General features: G+C 41.7%; 1 protein-coding gene across 3 annotated transcripts in view; it reads right to left on the reverse strand.

The window, feature by feature from the left end:
• Positions 1–6317, reverse strand: part of LOC126924676 (uncharacterized) — a 44995-nt gene extending 38678 nt beyond the window's left edge. For 2 of the 3 annotated variants that reach the window (XR_007713625.1, XM_050739409.1), the window contains exon 1: positions 5842–6317. The gene's annotated coding sequence lies outside the window, so the exon portion shown is untranslated. Of the gene's footprint in view, positions 1–5814 lie in introns of all 3 variants that reach the window. The other variant, XM_050739410.1, reaches the window with a different exon arrangement.
• Between the last annotated feature and the right edge of the window lie 12764 nt (positions 6318–19081).

Here is a 19081-nt window from a genome sequence, read left to right on the forward strand (position 1 = left end):
TAATATCGAAATAACGACGACTACTTTCATCGTGCGGTGGATGATTGATTACACGAACTTTGCAACTCAAGATGATCAAATTACGTAGCGAACGAAATGCTGCTTTCAATGGGAACTCGAACTATAACGCTGTTTTTATTACACACGGCTACTCACAGATGCGTCTGCGATGTTGCAGCAATGAAAGATTGGAAATTATTATCGTTGTTGTGGAAAGTACGCGAAGGATATATTCGCCAGTCATTTTACAAGAAAATAGTATTCGTGGGAGAAAGAGGTCGTCGATTAATAGCGAAAGTTTTGGATATCATAGAAGAGCGATCGTAAACCCTCCACCGACGTCTACCGACATAATTATAAAGTTACATTAACAAAAACCTGACGACAATTGCGATTTCTTTGGACCGGAAAAACCATACAAATTGCTCCGCCTAGTTAACAGTCGCTTATGACAAATGAGATTTTTGCATTCGATGACTCGATAATTTACCGTGTCAGTTTAAATCATACCGTTATAAATCAACCCCCGAGTTTCTTGTTACTTGTTATTTGATGCTCGTCGCGCGATATTTTATCGCGGGCTTGACGCGAACACAACTTGTGGAAAGATGCGTTTTTAATCGGCAACGGATCAACGGCGGGACGATATTTTCAAAATTGCTTGTATTATATTTTTTTTTGCGCTAAATTATGATACCTATATGATAATTATGACATATCGTAGTATAATAAATGCTAGTAATTCATTCTGTCAACCAGTTTCCCAAACTTTTCAGTGACAACGTTATTAATCTTGCGACTTATTTTATATTTTCCATTGAAAATCTTACACGCATATTATTCTGACAAAAGTTATAGTACGTTGATTCGTTGTCGACGCGTCGTATAATATTTCGCATAATAATGAGGCAAAAAGACATCGAAAAATTCCACAAAATGTAGTTCCACGAACATTGATCTATTATTATTGGACTCATTTCGGACGTCTCGTGTTTTCTTAAAACACGTGAAAAACTACAGTATACAGTCCAATCCAGCGCAGAATCGAGATCCACCAACAGAGAAATCAACTTCTTTCCCCGGCTCATCAAATTTTATCATCCGTTAATTGATCCAAATTAGGTTGAAATAATTACTTCGATCGAGCCAATTTAAATTCCAGGGCAGCATCTTCCCTTCGATCATGTCTCGGGATACGCAAAAACGCAGTTTCTCTCAGGTGACTTGCACCTGTACCATTCTTCAGCCTTGCGCGCGCGTTCACGGCAACATTGCACTCACATCGCATACGAATGACAAGAATTAATATTCCAGCTGTGTAAGATATGATGTGCAGAGACCCCGGGCATTATCCATGGTTCCGGTCATGAATACGCATGAGCAAGCACTTTTTTCTCTTCCTTTTTCCCTGAAACCCACGAGACAATCTGCCACCGTCTTTGATCCTTTCGATTATTTGCTTCCAAGTTACCGTAATCGCCGCGTAATGGACGTTTAATTGCTCGTGACGAAAGAAATTACGATAAGCTCGAGCGCTGTGGAAATTTCACCATGTTTTAAAATATCGATGGCGAAAGTGACGATTATCGAGACTGCTATATTATCCCGTTGATAACCTCTGCTGTTATTTAAAGGGTGTAAAAACTAGGTGGCTCTTTGTATAATTTAAGTTTGATATTTTCATTGTAAATATCGAGAGACGTAGTTGACTCGTACCTTTATTTAAATTTTATCGTGTCGTAATGACGAGGATATGAAGACTTATGGTTAAAAGTGCGTGCTTTATTCCGCGCGTTTCGTGATTCAGTATGCCTGCCGTGTTCGGTCAAACGTTTTGTATTCCGCCACGGGAAATAGCTTCTGCCTCCGCATACGCGATCCTTTGTTTTAAAATGTTTGATTAAATTTATTTTTTCCTTCGTGAATTTTATCATGTTCCAACTTGCAAATCTTCGTTTCTAGTATAACACGGTGCACTTTTTATCGTCGAGGAAACTTCCATCCCTCGAATCTACGCCGTGCACGAACGTAAAGTCACGAACGTGATATTCTTGTACGCAAATATTTCTTGGACTTTACCGTCCGACAAATTGCAAGAAGATCGAAGTGGCCGTTTTCAACGTCCCTCGGCTGAATTCCAAAGTTACGATTCCTTAAGGTAAGAGAGATGGCCCAAAGGTCAAAGTGGCAGTATGCTCTCGATCTCCGTTCGGAGAAACAGGGGCTGCCGGTTGTCCTCGACAAGAAAAACTTTCGAAACGCTTTCTTTCGTTCGCGAAGCCGTCCGGGCCGCGCGCCATTTCACTTTCGAACGCGTTCCTTTTTTGGTATCGGCCGGGACCGGTGTAATCAAACGGCGTTTGTCATCTGTAACACGCGTAATCGCCGGTACGCGTCGCTTCATTGGGTAAAATTGCCGTGAAGCGCGAACCAGATTAATTACAAGAGGAGGTTCGTTACGCCGATAATTAAAACTCTCGCGATCGATGCGGAGTGGCGGTAGCGTTTTTCGTTTTGCGTCACGGTTCTCATATTATCTGTTATCACAGCTTAAAGTTTGTAGATTTAGTCTATGTTACACGTTTCTCTTGTTACACAGTCAAGAACATCGGATTGCTCGTACAAAAACCGAGCAGTCTCTAGGAAGAATTCTTTTCAAATTTTTGTCTGTTTCTAGAAGAGTAAAAAACGTATTCTGTTACAAAATATATACGTGGAATATAAAACTGCAATTACGTTTACGGGTATTACGATACAGGTCCATAGCCTTGTCAACTTGCACGCGTCATGCTATTGTACTTTTGTAGGTCTCCCTCCTTACTCTACCCTTTGTCAGGCAACGCTTCATGCGATATTATTAACCTTTTTTCCACCTCGAACAATCTTCTTAGAAAGAAGGTCTACGTAGGCTACTTAGCTAACTCGGGCGGAGCGTTAACGTAGTTTCAGTACAGCGTTTTATACACACGTTTGTCTTACTATCTCACAGTGACTGTATCACGCCAACACCTATTTTCCTCCTACCTTGCTAATTATATTTAATTCGTTAATAAGTAAAAAATAGCCCACGAAAAGAATCCAACGACAAAGCACGAACGGAACACGCGACGAAGGAGGACGTGGATGGAAAAGAGGCTTTCCGTAGCGAGCGCATAATGGATCGAGGCAAGTGAAAGTCCCAGATTTAGCAATTTGCCCATTAGCGGTGCACGCCGACCTGGAAACGCTCGATGCTTTCCGCGTGACGGTATTCCGCCGCGTCCCTGACGTAATTCGACTCGGTGCACGCCGCACGCGTCCGCGAGCGGTTCTACGCGCGAAACGCTCCAACGAATTTAATTAAGAGCATACAGGAAAGTCGGCAGCGTGCATCGTGCAGCGTCTTACTTTCTTACGAGTCGCAGTTGTAATTAACGAGCTTGCTCGCGCTCAGACAGCGAGAGAAGAGAAGGAAAAAAAAATACTGTACGGTTATTTTTAGAGGCGGACCATCTGAATTTATGATCGCGATGCGTTTGGCATTGTGCAACAGAGTTCCGTGAGAACGAAACCACCGCCGCGATTGCGGCCTTTTAGCGCGTTTACCCGTCCTTTCCATCGCAATTCACCGCCAGTTTGCTCGATATCTCGACTAGTTTTTCTAATGTCTTTCGTTTCCATCAAGATTTCTTACGTTGACATTGAAATTAAAATATCGCGTAATTTTATTACTTCGAATCTTCGTTCTTTTCTCTTTCCTCTTTTTCTGTACGCGAGAGCGCGATCGTATCGATTAATTAGCAATTAAATCGTTTTAAATTATAGACTACTTAATCATGGACGAGATTGTGCCGTAACTATGGAAATTCTCTTCTCTGTGAAATCGATATTGGAATTGCTGTCAGAGTATTTCGGCAGTCGGCGAAACCTTTAAGATTTTATCTGAGATTTTAAGAATCGCAGGAAGCGAAAGAAATCGAGTTCGAACACGGTTATGCTTAAATTGGAACTGATGGCGGCGAATTTCTTCCGTCTAAGAATTCAGGTTATTAGAATGTAATTAGCATAGATAGCGATCGGCATTATGAAGCACCCAGCGTGTGTAAAGTAAGTAGCCACTTTACTGATTTAAAAGCGCTAGATTTCTCGATGGAAATCTTTCTTCGACTCGAAAGAAGAATATATACGACTAACGAAGGGGAGATCATGAAAATGTTTGATTATACCTGTTCTAATATGCCCTCTTTTAATAACATTGCATATATGCAGATCTTTACGCACGCATCTTTCTATAAGAAGTTGAAAAAAGACTATCGTAAGAAATTATCAAACGTTTACATTAATCGTACACATGCACAGGCAAGTTGCTTCGCATTTTCGCTTCAGTTCGTCGAAACTCGTTCATCTTGCGTTTTTCCTCCATTTCTGTTTCCTTTAACTTTCCTTACAGGACTACGATCGAACGTAAATATTAACAAACATGGCATACTTCCCTCGATTTCTTACACAATTTCATATAATAGGTGACACACGACTACGAGAGGCAAACTATAAAACGAAGAAATCGGTTAAAAAGTCCTTTACATGTCGGAAACTATTAATTCTAAATTCGTTGAACATCGAGATAGAGTGATTTATACAAATAGAATTCTTGGCGAGTTTATATCAACGTTTAAGCAGTAAACAATCTGTCATTCGCATAATGTTGCTAAAAAGGAATACCACGTCGATCGGTTCGGTAGAATTTTTATCACTGGAACGATCGTGTTCTTTCTCGAACTACCCGAGACTCGCCTCGCAGCACTAGAAAATTCCAAATAAACTCGTCAACAGGCTTTGATTAAGTGTTATCCTTATAAAAGTGCAAACTTCGCTGCGCAAGCGTTTCTCATAGAAGACGAGTTAACTCGTTCTGGTTGGTTGAGAAGTTAAAAGCCGTCGTGCAACATTTTTGCCGTCGTATAAATATACACATAGTGCAGCTTGTTTACTTTTCTTTGGCAAACCACAGTAGCTAATTCTTTTTTTACCAAGTATCCCCGTCATAATGCGAATACCTTCGATAATTTTTCCCATTTACACTGATTAATATTGCATCTTTATGTTTTCCTCCTCCAAGTTCAAGTCCTTCCATATCATATTTCAATCGTTTTTATCAATATCGAATGACAGATTGGAAATCGCGGTGGTAAAAAGCAAAGACCGTTCGAATTAATATTATCGGCGAAATTTTATAAATCGCAAGTTCCCACAGTATAGAAGATCGCAAATCGCACCATTTCTGTATCGTACTGTCACCAATGTTCTTCATAAACGACACTAATCTTTTGCGGCCATAAATTCCATCGTGACTCGGTGACCATGAGCTCGTAATCTTTTCTCACCTAGTTACACCACACGATCCTTCTAGCCCCGATTTTCATACGCCAGCAATGAGAATAATAAAAAAAAAAAAAAACGCTCTCACGACCGCAAGAGCAACACTAACTTGCTCTCGGCAAATGTTTTATGTAGCTCGATTCATGTCTATTATGTATTCTATCGTGAAGCGATATCAATTCGTCCATAGATTGGTTGCACGGTGAAACAACACGAGTTGTGAAACAACACAGCGGTCGATCGATTCCGTAGCTTACCGAGGCGGATACCAAATACCATCTTTCCCATCTAGTTCCCATCGGAATCGACAGGCTCGTTTGGATATTGGTACACCGCGCTAGTAAAACGATCTCCGTGCATCACGTCGAAAAAAGGAGCGAACAAGGAAAGCAAAAAGAAAGACAAAAAAGAGGAGAAATATAAGGAGAGAAGAGGAACGAAAAAAAGTACTGGCACCTGCGTTGGGTAGCGCGGCGTACGCACCTTTCTCACTCGGGTCTCGGCCGATTCGAAAACGATATCTGCAGGTCCTTGAGATCCGGTAAACGCGTGGTATCTCTCAGGAGCCACGAGATCGAACATAGGCCCGGATCGCAGCACGCACGCGGTTCACCTGCACCATGAAACTCGCGACGAGAACGAGCATGGCCACGAACGAAAACGATCGAGCTTTCGATCGAAAACTTTCACCTGGACAGGTATCACCGACGATCCTGCTTCGCCTCTGTCCTTCGAATCGACGAGACCGGCCAACGATCGATACCGATCGATCAACGATCGACGATCGACGACAAACTGAACGGACGATCGGTCGACTTCTCGAAGGATCGGGCGGCAGGAAGAGGGACGCGGCGGCGCGATCGATCCATCGATCGATCGAGGCTTGGAGGCGCGACGTGGAGCGGCCCGACGCTCCGGACGAGATCGTGCGACTAAAGCTCGCGCGCGTTCCGCGAGGACGCGCCGCGGACCGACCGACCGACCGAGCCACCGTACCCCCACCTTCCAACTTTGCTTTAAATAAACTGTATCGCGCAGACTCGGGGGCACACCGGCCGACTCCCGAGGATCTCCGCCGCCGCCGCCACCGCCGCCTTTTCTCTACACACTCCCTTTCTATTCGACTGGCTTTCGGTCCTGCCTTCTTTTTTCCGCTGTTCCAACTAGCCCGCTTCCGGTTCCGTACCAGATTTCCCGCTGCGCGACCCTTCTCTCCATGCTCTTCCAACCGATTTTCCTCTCGCTCCGACACGGTCCTAAGCATGCGTGCTTTTCTATCGCGCCACGCGATTAATGTGAAATTCTAATAGGCGGGCAATCGCTTCGCGGTATACCGCGTTGCGTAACACGTTGATTCCGACCGCTTTTGGCATCTTCGTGTATTCTCATGAAGCTAAGGAGAAACGTGGTTTACGGTATACACAGACGAGAAGGATATTATTCAAAGATATTAATTTAGGAATTAATATAATCCTCGATTCTCGTATTACGAAAGGCACTGTTTGAACAATTCCGACTCGTATTTCGCGTTTGATTAGGCTTAGGGTTAGGGTCAAGTTAATTAAAATACCATTAAAAGCCGATTCCTTGGAAGCTTGGAACACGCTTCGAAGCTATCGATGCGCACCAATACTTTAATATCTATGCGAAATTCCTCGATCATCTACAGGGATAAGTATTCGACGTTGGCTTGATTATCGCCGAATCGATGTCGACTACCACGGTTTAATTGCAGCGTTCACGGTCTAATAAACAACCGTGTATTACATAACCTATCCGTGTAATTAACACAGATTACTGCATCGTATTAATTTAGGATTTCGCGATGTAACCGAGAAAACTGTAACGCGTTTGTATAGCTCGCATAAATTCCTCCAGTTTAAAACATCATTTAAATATGTTTCACTGAATGGCGCGGTATAAATTATCGATTCCATTAATTCTCATCGCGGACGTTTTTTAGTTTCGAAAAAATTAGACGAGCGAACAAGTGGCAATCTTCATTGAGCGATGAAGGCCATCGGATTATTTTGTCCTTCGGCGATGATGCGTTCTGAAACGCTTCGAATCGTGTTGGATATGTATCGAGCGTGTTGTAAAACCATTGACTTATTAATAATAATTCGATCTGGCTAGTCGCCGTATTTTCCATCCCGTTGGAATATCTATTTATGGGCTTCTTTCAAGATCGTCAAATCCAATTAGAGTCTAATTGACTGCAGTTTCATTAAAAGGGGATTTTTTGCATGTGTAATTACAGTATTATAATTCCATGCGTTACTTTTGTAATTAAATCCGAGGAAAAGTCGCGGAAGAAATATTTTCTTAGGCGGTTTTGGTATGTCATTCTTCGTGTGAACTAGCTCGTTACTTTCCAGATTCTCCATCTTTCCTGCGTATATCCTTTAACGTAGAATCTGTTTTTCTTTTTTTTATTGTTTTTATGAATTTAAAGGAGACTAAAAATTTCGTTCCCAAGTTTAGCTTCAGACGTAAAATAAGCTTCTGGCTTGCTTGTTCGCTGTTACAATTACCGCGTCGCTTATGTTTGATAATTTGAATGATCGAGTTACGTGGATCCATTCTTTACGTTATTTATCCACGATTGTGCTACAGTTTCTCAAGGATCGTCGTTAGGTTTCGTTTTAAAAAATTTGAAAAGAACGAGGAAGTAATAATTCCATGAAACTGATTATACAATCATGCAAAGAGAGATAGGTACATATACTAAACCGAGTAAGAAACGTTTTGCCAGTAAAAACAGGTATTCCGTGAGAAAGACCTTGCACGCGTTCTTACATTTCTGTTCGTTTATAACGAGATTTGCAAAAAAAAATTACGCAAAGGACGTGCTGGTTTTTTTTTTTTGTTATTCTACTGTAATTTTTCTTTAGAATACGCTTGTTCTTGACTTTTACATTAGTCATGGTAACATTAGTCGTTACTTGAAACCATTCGAGGACAACCAGAGCAGATTCATCGAATATACATCCTGCCAAGTTTTGCGATCTTTCAAATATTTTCAATGCTCTTTTTCAATATTTTCTTTAATACCGATATTATCCGTTTCATAGAAGTAGAACTATATTCTTTCCTCGATATCCCCTTTTCCTTCCGCGTTTCTTTCATTATGTTTGCTCTAACGCGATTCAAATTATTCAACTTTTTACTCTACTATACTTATACCATAGTTACTTTTCTATAATTTCATTTTGATTTAATCGCGTTGCTACATATATGATTTCGCGTGTACTTCTAAACTATTCATAAATCCTGTTCACCAGATGCTGTTCGAACATATGGCGTGCTACTTTTCTGAATTCCCGAGGAACCGCTATACAACGCGATTCTCTGCGACATTGACCCCGTACCGCGTACCCCGTTCATAAGATCGCAATATCCGTTTACGTTTTCAAGATCTTTTTTAACCCTCGCTATGTCTATACGAACAATTAACATGAATTTACCGATGATTACTGCTTAACCTCCAACGCATCACAGGATGTCGTCAATCTTCGGACGAATCGCTACGTTCTACGCTACTCTATACTTAACGGAGAGAGTATTGGTTTTGTGGGTGAAATTTTTAGCTCACGACTTTTTGGCTAGTTCATAACTTACAGTTATCTACATCGTTTCGACTTTATTTGCTGTAATAGTTAATTTCGATCACGTAACGTTCAAATTTAACAAAGACTGGATTTATCAACTAGATCTACAACCACTTTATGTAAATATGAATTTCCTGCCAAAATATCTTCCACGCTTGATATTTGAATAACGTTAGACACGCGTTACGCAATGTTAAACACGTTGTGTAACGTAAATTCAATCGTGAAACTTTGCTAACTACGATCTTCAATAGGATAATAATACATTTTGCTGTTATAATACGCAGGATGCTTCGATAGATCGTTGCCAAACTGATACAGCATATTGATTGGATGAAAAAATCTAGCGGATGAAAAAAGTACAAACGAACGTAAGTCTAAAAATGATTTATCGAAGACGTACAAGGAGCAAAGGAGAATCATCCGTTAAGTACTGTTGTAAATGCTTCTCCATTTCATAGCTACATTATAGTTACTGATTGATGAGTAAATAACTACATATCATCGCTGTCAATTATTGGCTTACTTGACCTTACGAAGCCTTAATAATTTATTCTTATATGGTAAAAAACTCTATTTTTATCTTAGAAAATAGAATTGATTCTCTGTGTGTATTTGATAGCCGATAGAATAAACGTATAACGATTCTTACACATTGAATCGCGTGGTTCTTTAATTTTGAAAGATCATCTCCGAATAGTAATCATAATAAAAGATAAATTAGAAGATTGAAATGTTCCATAATAATCGATGTTCGGTAAAATAATTAATCATACGCCGGTTTGAAATATTTTAAATATTCATTAGGTATCAAAATTTGTCTTCGAGCTTGTCCGATCAAGATTTAGATGAACAATAATGCCTGAGCATAGCCCGGTCGTGATAGCAAAAACAGGTACCGTTAGCGGATTATTAATATTCATGATGTCAGCGATACGCTCGGGCATTGCGATACAAGGTTTCCTTGTACCCTATTCATCGAACGTGCCTGTTTCTCGGAAAAACGAGCAACTGCGTATCGGTATGCAAGCAATAATGCAACAGGATTGATCGTTGTGCAACGTTGCACCGCTACCGATACTGTTTCTATGGTATATTAACGTTGGTCGATGCGAAACTCGGCTCGTTCAACAGTTGGTCACCGATGGCCAGGATTCTGAAATTTATTTTTACCTATCGTTGCATTGAAAAACTAAATTATAGGAGACACTACATGTAGCAATAACAGCGTAGATTCAGCGACGTAGAAAAATCGTGGCATATTCAGAAAAATTATTCGACCAACGATAAAAATCTCACCGTACAAAAAGCACCGTGAAATCTATAGATTCCATCGCTGAACTATCGTTAACTATATTATCCTTTAACTTAATTAGAACTAACAGCATAGTTTAACATCTTCTACCTCCTCTACGTCTCTTCCTTTCATCCAACCTGCCAATAACTCAGCCAACTAGAATGTGTTTTTTCATCTACTTTTCTTGCCTCGCCTTCTGAAAGGAAAGAAAAAATTGGAAAGAAATCACACGGTATACTCCCTTTCGTCGCTTCCTCCTTCGAATTCCCCCTTGATTATTTGCCCCCTTGTACAAACACACTCGCGTATACGCACATATCGTCCATTACGGTGTCGAAAACGCTTTCACGTCCCGACACCTGCTAATTACTCCGGAACGCGGAGAATATTGATGGCAGTGTTTAGACGAGAAATTGTTACTTGGCCGTCATTGTCCCCGTAATTACCGGTCGCGGAATGATTATTGACTTGCCACAACGCTGATTACAACGACGAGCAGCGGCTCTGTTCATTGTAGGCTGGGGACGCGCCGCGCCGGCCTATTAATACGTTTCTCTTCTCTTCGAAGCGTGTTGACCGAGGTCATGGATGGAACAGAGAGAACATCAGCGCCCCTATAACGTGCATCTTCGTTTTGAATTATGCCTCATTGTGCCTCGTCTGGAATCGCGACTGGCATTGTGCTAAGGATACGTGGACGTGATTGTTTGCCTTTGACTCGAGTCACACCCTGCTAAGCATTTTTTTGCATTTTCTCTCTGTTTCTTCGCTTCTTTCCTTTTTTCGTGTTTCTCGGCTGTCTTTCAACGAAGAAACGCATTTGCCAGATACTTTATCGCTGGCGTTATCCCCCGTGATAGATTCGACGAACGCCCCATGATTATACGCATTGTCCGGTTATGTTGTTTCGTCACGTTGTTGTTTTAGAGTGGTCGATCGACAAAGAGAGCGGATAGTAGTCGATGCCAAGTATACTTGCCTCGATTTTTGTTTCGATCGTTGTCGGTGTAGGATCGTCTAGCTCTGGTTCTTTTGTTATCGTAACAGGTTTGTTTAGAGATTTCAAAGCGAATCGTTCGAATAAAGACGAGATTGGCAGATCGAAACGAAACTCGCGTCTTGCACGAATCGATCATAATCCGATATTTTAAATCTTAAATCTTAAAACGTTATTTTAAATCTTCTCTCTTCGTTCTTCGCATTATCGTCGAAAACGCTTGGAATACTCGGAGAAGCTTTTAACTTGGACTAAGCCTCGCGGCCTCGTCGCCAGTGATCTCCAGCTCACTCACGTCGATCGCCTGCAGAATCACATCGCATTAATTACCATACGCATGCCGCGTTGCGTGGTCGTTTTACCTGGTCGTTCGAGTGAAAGTTTCCGCGAATCTCTAATCTTGCGCGGCGCGGATCGTCGAGAAACGGCGTTAATCATCGACGATTCACGTCCGGTTGAACGTGCTAATGCGGACGTTATCAAAGCGTGTTAACTTGCGTGACATCCTGAGCGACGGAGCTGCCTGTCGGTTTTTCCGCGCCGCTCAAAGGGACGAGTGTCATCAAACATGCCGTACGTATTCCCCGGGTTTGTACACCGCTCACGAGTCTAGTAAGTACGCGAGTACATGCGTGTACTCTCGTACTCGCTCTCGCATACACGCGTGAACTGGCCTTAACCCAGTGGTTCTCCGTCGGTTGCTTCGGCAGAATTCTTCGTCTCGAATCGTTCTGTCATCGAAGAAAAATGTGTACGTAGTATCGACATCGTTTTCCATGAAACGAAGTCGATCCGAGGAAAAATGAAAAGGACATTCTGCGTGGAAACAGACTTAGGCAAATGGGGGAAAAATGATCATTTCTCGATTTGTTATTGAAACGATCAACGTTAAATTATTGCGAAGATTTAATTAAGACAGGAAGATAAGTTTTATCGAATAGCAGGAATATTCACTTAATAGACGAAGTTTAGATATCGCAACGGGATAGGGAAAAGATTGAGAACCGTCGCGTCAGTTCCCTGCTTAATCATTTTATCCAAAGAAACATTCAATGTCAGTTTAATCGCGCGCTCTTGACAAACTTCCATTGGATAAAAAGTAAGAATGAAATAAAAGAAGTAATTATTATTCACCGGTCGGAATCGTACAGCGCATCTATACGTTGGAAGCTCGATACGTAATCATCCTCTCGTAAAATTTCATATATCTTCGAACCATATCTTGCTTCGTCCGCGAACAAACAACGTTATCAATAAACCATTGATTTATAAATTTAGCGAAACACATCTTCTCGAAATAATTTCACAACTTAATCGCTTCTATCAACTAACCAGCCGTCAAACAGCCAGGAATAATGATTTTATTCAACCGTGGGTCAATATATTTCTCGAGGAGAACGTAGCGTAGCCATTGCTGGCACACGGAAGCATATCGTCTATCGCTGCAAGACGGATGACCTTCCGAAGGTCAGCGCCTTTGCTCTTCAACGTCGCTGGACTTGCACGCAAAACTATTCCGTCGATAATCCTGTACGTGTAACAAATTGAATGCATTTAATTAAGTTTCGGATGGAATGGCAGCTTCGGTAGAATAATATAAGGTACGAACGCAGTAATGCAAATAATTAACAACTGTTGAGGATACAGGCCTTTATTAATGCGCCTGGGGTTCGTGCGAGCGTAGAGCGAAACACCATCGAAGCGTTTTCCTTCTTTTTCCTTAACGAACAGGACGAGCCTTAGGGAAGTTGTAAAAAAGAAGTTACATCTTTAAGATCGAAAGCCAGCTGTAAAATTGAATTTTTCTCCTACGGATATCCATCCCTGTAAAAATAGGATTATGGATCTTCGTGCCATTTCGTGTATTATCCGCATCGCTAACTCCGGTCGCAGTTATCAAAAATCACCGAAACGATCGATCGAAATCTACTTGTCAATCGACGATTTTAAAAGTTTCGCTCGGTCTGAAGGATGACCAGTCATAATTCTTCGCGAACGGGATATCGATCCTGCCAGCTAACGACGTGTCATTCAGCGACAAGATCCCACGATACTGATGCTTACGTAAATAATTGCCGTTCCAGTTCGCGTTTGTTTGTACGTCGCATTTGCACGCTTAAGCTTGATTGCATCGTGGTTGACGCGACGTTGCGGCACGCAGTCCTCCTCCATGTTAAGAGGCAATCCCGTCCACAAGTGGTACTGCCGACCTTGTTTTGCAACAATGTTATGGATGTACCACACGTTGCACGAGGAATGCGCAATGTTGAACAGACGATGGTAATAATTTCTATGGCGCTTTACAATTTACAAACGCGAACTGAGACGCGCGAAACTTTTATTTCCTTGGATCGCAATTTGTTTTACTAGACGCAGAATTTAGCGAGCGTGTACGTTAGATCGTAGTCCTTTTCGGACTATACGAAATAGTTTGAACACTTTGAAAAATACAGCCTGGCACAGATGGCGCTTCTTTTTCTAAACTTCGGAACAGTTTCTAACCGACGTGCGAAATAAGATTGTCAGTTTTGCGAAATAAGTATTTTAGATATAATTATCGCGTTCAACGCGTGATACAGCTTTGACGCTTTAATAGCAGCAACGGCAATGTCACCAGTCAACACTCACATTCCACGTCAACCGAACCGCCATGCTATCTGTCGGTGAAACACGCGTTGACTCTCAATCAGCGGTGTCCGGTGGAAAAAAGATCGATTGGGACGCGCCACGGAGGTCATTAATCGGCCTATAAATAATCATGAATCTCTGTAAAGGGAAGCGGCTTAATGAAAATGTCAATGATGCCGCAAAAACAGAACTTGCGTTCTGCCACGGAACAACGTCATTCAGCGGTCGCACGCGGTCGCGATCGATCGGGACACGGGCGCGGTTTCTTGCCCGATTGCACGCTCTTTTTCACGGCGTTGATTTGCGCGCTGGGCATTATTCGTCATCGCGGACACCTCGCTTGACCGCACCACGGCCAAAAAAGCGAGCCATACCGCGTTTCGCCACCGGGGACGCATCGAATCGCGGTTTCGACGCTTATTTCCGCTTTGTCTCCGAGTCCAAACTTTTTCCGCCGCGATATTACCTCGCTCTTGTCCCGTTTTATCTTTGCTTTTTCCCTCCCGTCCTTATTTCCCCCCTTTTTTTTCCTACTTTCCTTTGCTCTTTCTTTTTGGGCGTCGTTTTACTGCCTGTTTGACCTGTATAAATGAATTGAAAGCGTGGGTCTCGTTGCCTTACCTTCTTTGGTTCGTTGTGGTTTACGATGTTTTTCACATTACCGTCGAATATATATTGGCAGCTTGATTCGTCTGATTTTTTAGGGTAGAACGTTAGGTATTTCACGGAAAGTCGAAACGATTGTTCCCGGTTACTTTGGATTTCGTTTACTTTATGAAATCCTACGCAACGTTGCCCGTGATACGATCAAGTTGTTCTTATTATTTTAATAGCAATAATATTGCGAAATGTGGAATTTTGCGATTTATCGATTAAGAATTTTCCACAGTGTCGTGTATATTTTATTCGATACAGTGTATAATTACAGGTATTTGTATAAACACTTGCCAATTTACTCGTAACAACGACGAGACAAGCGGGAAGCGAGTTATACTCGTAGCGGTACTTCTAGTTCCCGCCACCATGGGGTTTCTAGCGTGACAACGGAACCTCTGTTTCTTACAAGTCCCATATCCAATCATAGATCCATCAGAGTAAATCATTTCCTTATAACCTTTCCTAAACATACGCATTGCCTCTTAAAACATATCGCGATGCGTCTATAAAATAAAATTACCTTTCAAATATAGAACGACGTAATTTTCTCGTTTAACTTTTAATAGCAGCAAAATATTCGAATTAAGGAAATTATCGTTCTATCGTTGGTATGTTAAATCGGTTTCCATTTCCTCCGATTCTCGATTCGATCAAGAAATAGTTATCGAACGTACTAAAGAACGAATTTTACATTTTCAGCCCATCATTTGCCGTAGGTACCTTACTCACGATGACCGACGATTCCTTCGCAAACAACGTCATTCCAGATCCAACTTTCTCATCGAATGCCAGAATATCGATTAACATAGTTGGAGAGCTCTGGCGAAAAAGGCAAGCTTTAGTGAGAAACAATCTCGCGTTCGAGATCTGGCTCGCGAAACGTAGAGACCGTCGCAAGAAGTAGAAGCCTCCCGGTGGTCTCCGTTTTTACGGTCTCGTACTGGTTCACCAGCTCCAACTTCGTTAGTCCAAGGCTGTAGGCGATGCGATGTATTTATTCCTAGCTCGTAAATTGCGCAACCCTTGCTGCAGCGTCGCGCCCCAGGTCCGATTATTAGTAATATTTAACAATGCAAATAGCGCTAGGTGGAAACCGCTGCCACCACCTGGTCGCCATTTAAGGGCGTACCGTCGTCGCAACGGGCCGCGGTAACCCACAGAAATTAACGCTTTGCAACGAATAAACGTCGAAAGACAAATTTACATTGGCCTTCGTGCGCGCGCGTTCGCGCTATTACACGCTTGCACTCGCCGGTACTTTTACAAATATCGTCCACGGAGAAAGAAAAAGAGAGAGAGCGAAGCGAACATATACGCGGCCAACGAATACCAAATACGTGAGTCATCTCACAGTGTGGCTACTTTGTTTTCCGTCGTAACGCGCCCCGTAGCCTCGCAAAAAGCCTCTATCGCGCTGATAAGTTACTCTTTCGAGCCTCGTTTCTTTCGTTTTCTCGACGCGAGGATCGAAACGAGGCGAGGCTCTCGCCTACGTCAAACAACGACGATTTTTCCTATTGTCGCTGGCTTTTAACGCGACAGGTCGAGTTTCGCGCAGGGGATGGTTTCGCGTTGCACGTTGCAAGTGGTCGAGTCGACGAACTTACGACCTTTGGTTTAAAAGATCTTTGCAACGCAAAATTGAATTTTTGATAGATTACGAAATGGTTTTCTCAGCTAATGATTCTCGGCAAATATCTCGTCTCGCAGCTGTCAGTAAGTTTAGAAATACGATTAATTGAGTTACGCTATAAAAGAGGAAGAGGTACGCAACAGTTCTCATTAATCTGTTTATTTAAAATCTTTTGGAAAAAAGTTTTACGCAATTTATCTATTTCATTGATTTTTATAACGAAGAAAAATACGCAGGAATAATTCGCGATACGATTCAACGTAGAACGTTTTAACATTCGTCATTCTTCATGGAGAAATCCCGGTGAGCGATGTTCGATAAATACGCACGCTGAAATTTCTTTTTGACATATTAGCGAGCATAAAACGATGCAATTAATTCTTTTCACTTACGGCCTGCCTAGCTGGACCAAGATAAATGTTCCAGAAAAGACATTGCACAACGAGTCTCGCGCGTGTATGTACCGAATATTTCGTTGTGACATTCGCTTGTTGGAGAAAATATTTGGAACGGTTACACCGTCTTAAGATATAAATTATAAATATTAGCCTAAAGTCAGGAATACTTTTTGCGTCCTTATCGTTGAAGAACAAATTTTCTTCGATTAGAAAATTGTTATTGCCTTGTAATTTTTGAAACTCTCTAAGTAAAATTATGGTTGCGGAACACGTAGCTGACACGGGAATACAAACGGCTTCGTACTGCCGTAGTTCCATCGTATCGAAAAACACTGTGTATAATAAAAAGACAATACAAAGTCGCCTTGCTCCTCTTAACCATTCATAAATATTAAACTCTCAATTTCTCTTATAGTCATGTTCGCGCCATCTTGGGCTTGGAGAGCCGCGGTAAATTGTGCAACACGGCGATGATGCATCGGGCGTGCATCTGACCATGCATGTGCATGCACGCGGCCAATCTTTGATCATTTGCCATTTTAAATTTTAAACTGTTTCACACGGTGATCGAAGCTCTGCGAGTTTTCCTGAACGTTACAAAGGCATTTCCTTCGATCGTTAATTCGACGCGCCTCGTATAAATCCTCAACACGCTAAACTTAATGAGTTAAACTTGACTAAAGTTGGAGATTTTCGCGCGGAGAAAGTAATAGTAATTAAGAGATAAATATAAAGGTGTGTCGGTACATGTATATCGGCCTATGCCATAAACAGTAATTACGAAAAGCGGAATCTAATAGAGTTTTAATATAGGCGCTGTAAGAGGAAGAAAAAGAAGGCCAATATTATTACGGTACATAGGGATAATCACACAAATTTAATCAAAGTAATAATATGTTTACTGGAAGAAATACGATAAAACAAAGACGAAGAAAATGTTGAAAGCAAGAAGGTTTCTATTAAATAAATCGGGAAAAACTTTTTCTGATTATACGTCGAAAGCAGTGGGAAACGTGGGCTTCGTGTAAGAGTAGATCTTTAACTGAAGAAGTAATGATGATCTACATCAGTCTGTACGTGAAACTGGTAGTTACTAAGAGTTTGCTATAGATTGGCTAGATGCTAGATATTTGTAGATATTAGTATCTTGTACAGGACCATTAATATTGATTAAAACTATAATTGGATAACTAGCTAGATTAGGTTATTAGCTTCGGCAGATTATAGCTGAAGTACTTTCAACAGATAGATTAACGATAGCTCATCTTTCATAACCTAGCATCTTGCAATTTAACATTTTACTATCTCTAATACCACTTCGTATCTTTCCTTAATCACCCTAATTTTTCCATAGATTCTACCCGGTAATAACATTTAACAAACACCTACTGTGTACTCTGGTGTACCCTACGTTCGCTCTTTTTTCCCCCTTACTCTTTAGTTAATTATATGCAAGCATATTTCACACCTCATCTATCTTCATTTGTTTCGGAAATCTTACCCTAATGCGCCTTACAGTTAGAATTAACTTCATTTAAGGGGCTCCTAGCGTTGCATAATCCGAGTAATTAATCAAAGTCTCGTAACATCAAAATCGGTGATCTCCGTTCATTCCGACGACACACGGGCCTCGATCGACTGACTCGTGTCGATTAAATCCACGTATCGAAACGCGAACTGTTGTTACTCGAACGAGAAATCGCAAGCAGCGGGAAGAATTAATGGACTCTTGTTAAACATATAAATTCCAATTATACGAACTATTTGTTAATCGACGAGTTCAGATAAATCGACTTCCACCGTATTGCTTATTCATACGATAATACGGAGCGGATAATTGTTTTTCGGTTGGTTCCGTAATTGGTATCTCGCGGCAAGAATTTTAATTACCCTTTCTTCGAAAGATCGCGCGCGGCAAATGTTCCATTAACGAGCACTTGGTTCGTGGATTTTTCATAGGGGACGCGAACTTGCGACCGCAAAGCAACTCGGCTCTGTACAGTTATTCTGTCATTTCCGTGCGTTCGACGGATGCTCGAGGACGAGCGAATGTACCTCGACCGATTACGCTTTACGAGCGAGTAACGAGCCTCCAGGCTTCTCCGTTGAACCTGAACTGGGTCACTTGGATTGTTCAGGCTGAAGGGAGACGCTGGATAACGAAGAGACCGTATTGAGAGACCACGGGCAAAGAAACAGCACGATGATTAAAACGAAATCGTTCGAACGAACGTTACCGTGCGTAAGATTAACTGCATCCAGTGAGAAATTGGAAAATATAGCCTGTTAGATAACGAAAGGAGGAAACAATAGCGGAAAAGAACGCAACGCGGTCTAATAAAATACAGAAAGCTAGCAACCTTCGAATAAAAACCAGGTATCGAGAAAAGAAGAAAGCGACGGATCCGCTGGGGAAGGTTTCGTGGACGATAAAAGCAGCGCGTGCTCGCGCTAGCGTGTGTGCGCGACCGGTGTCGATCCCGGTTAATATTACTACGGCAT

This window comes from Bombus affinis, chromosome 15, assembly GCF_024516045.1.
Source record: "Bombus affinis isolate iyBomAffi1 chromosome 15, iyBomAffi1.2, whole genome shotgun sequence".
In the NCBI taxonomy this organism is placed as follows: Eukaryota; Metazoa; Arthropoda; class Insecta; order Hymenoptera; family Apidae; genus Bombus; species Bombus affinis.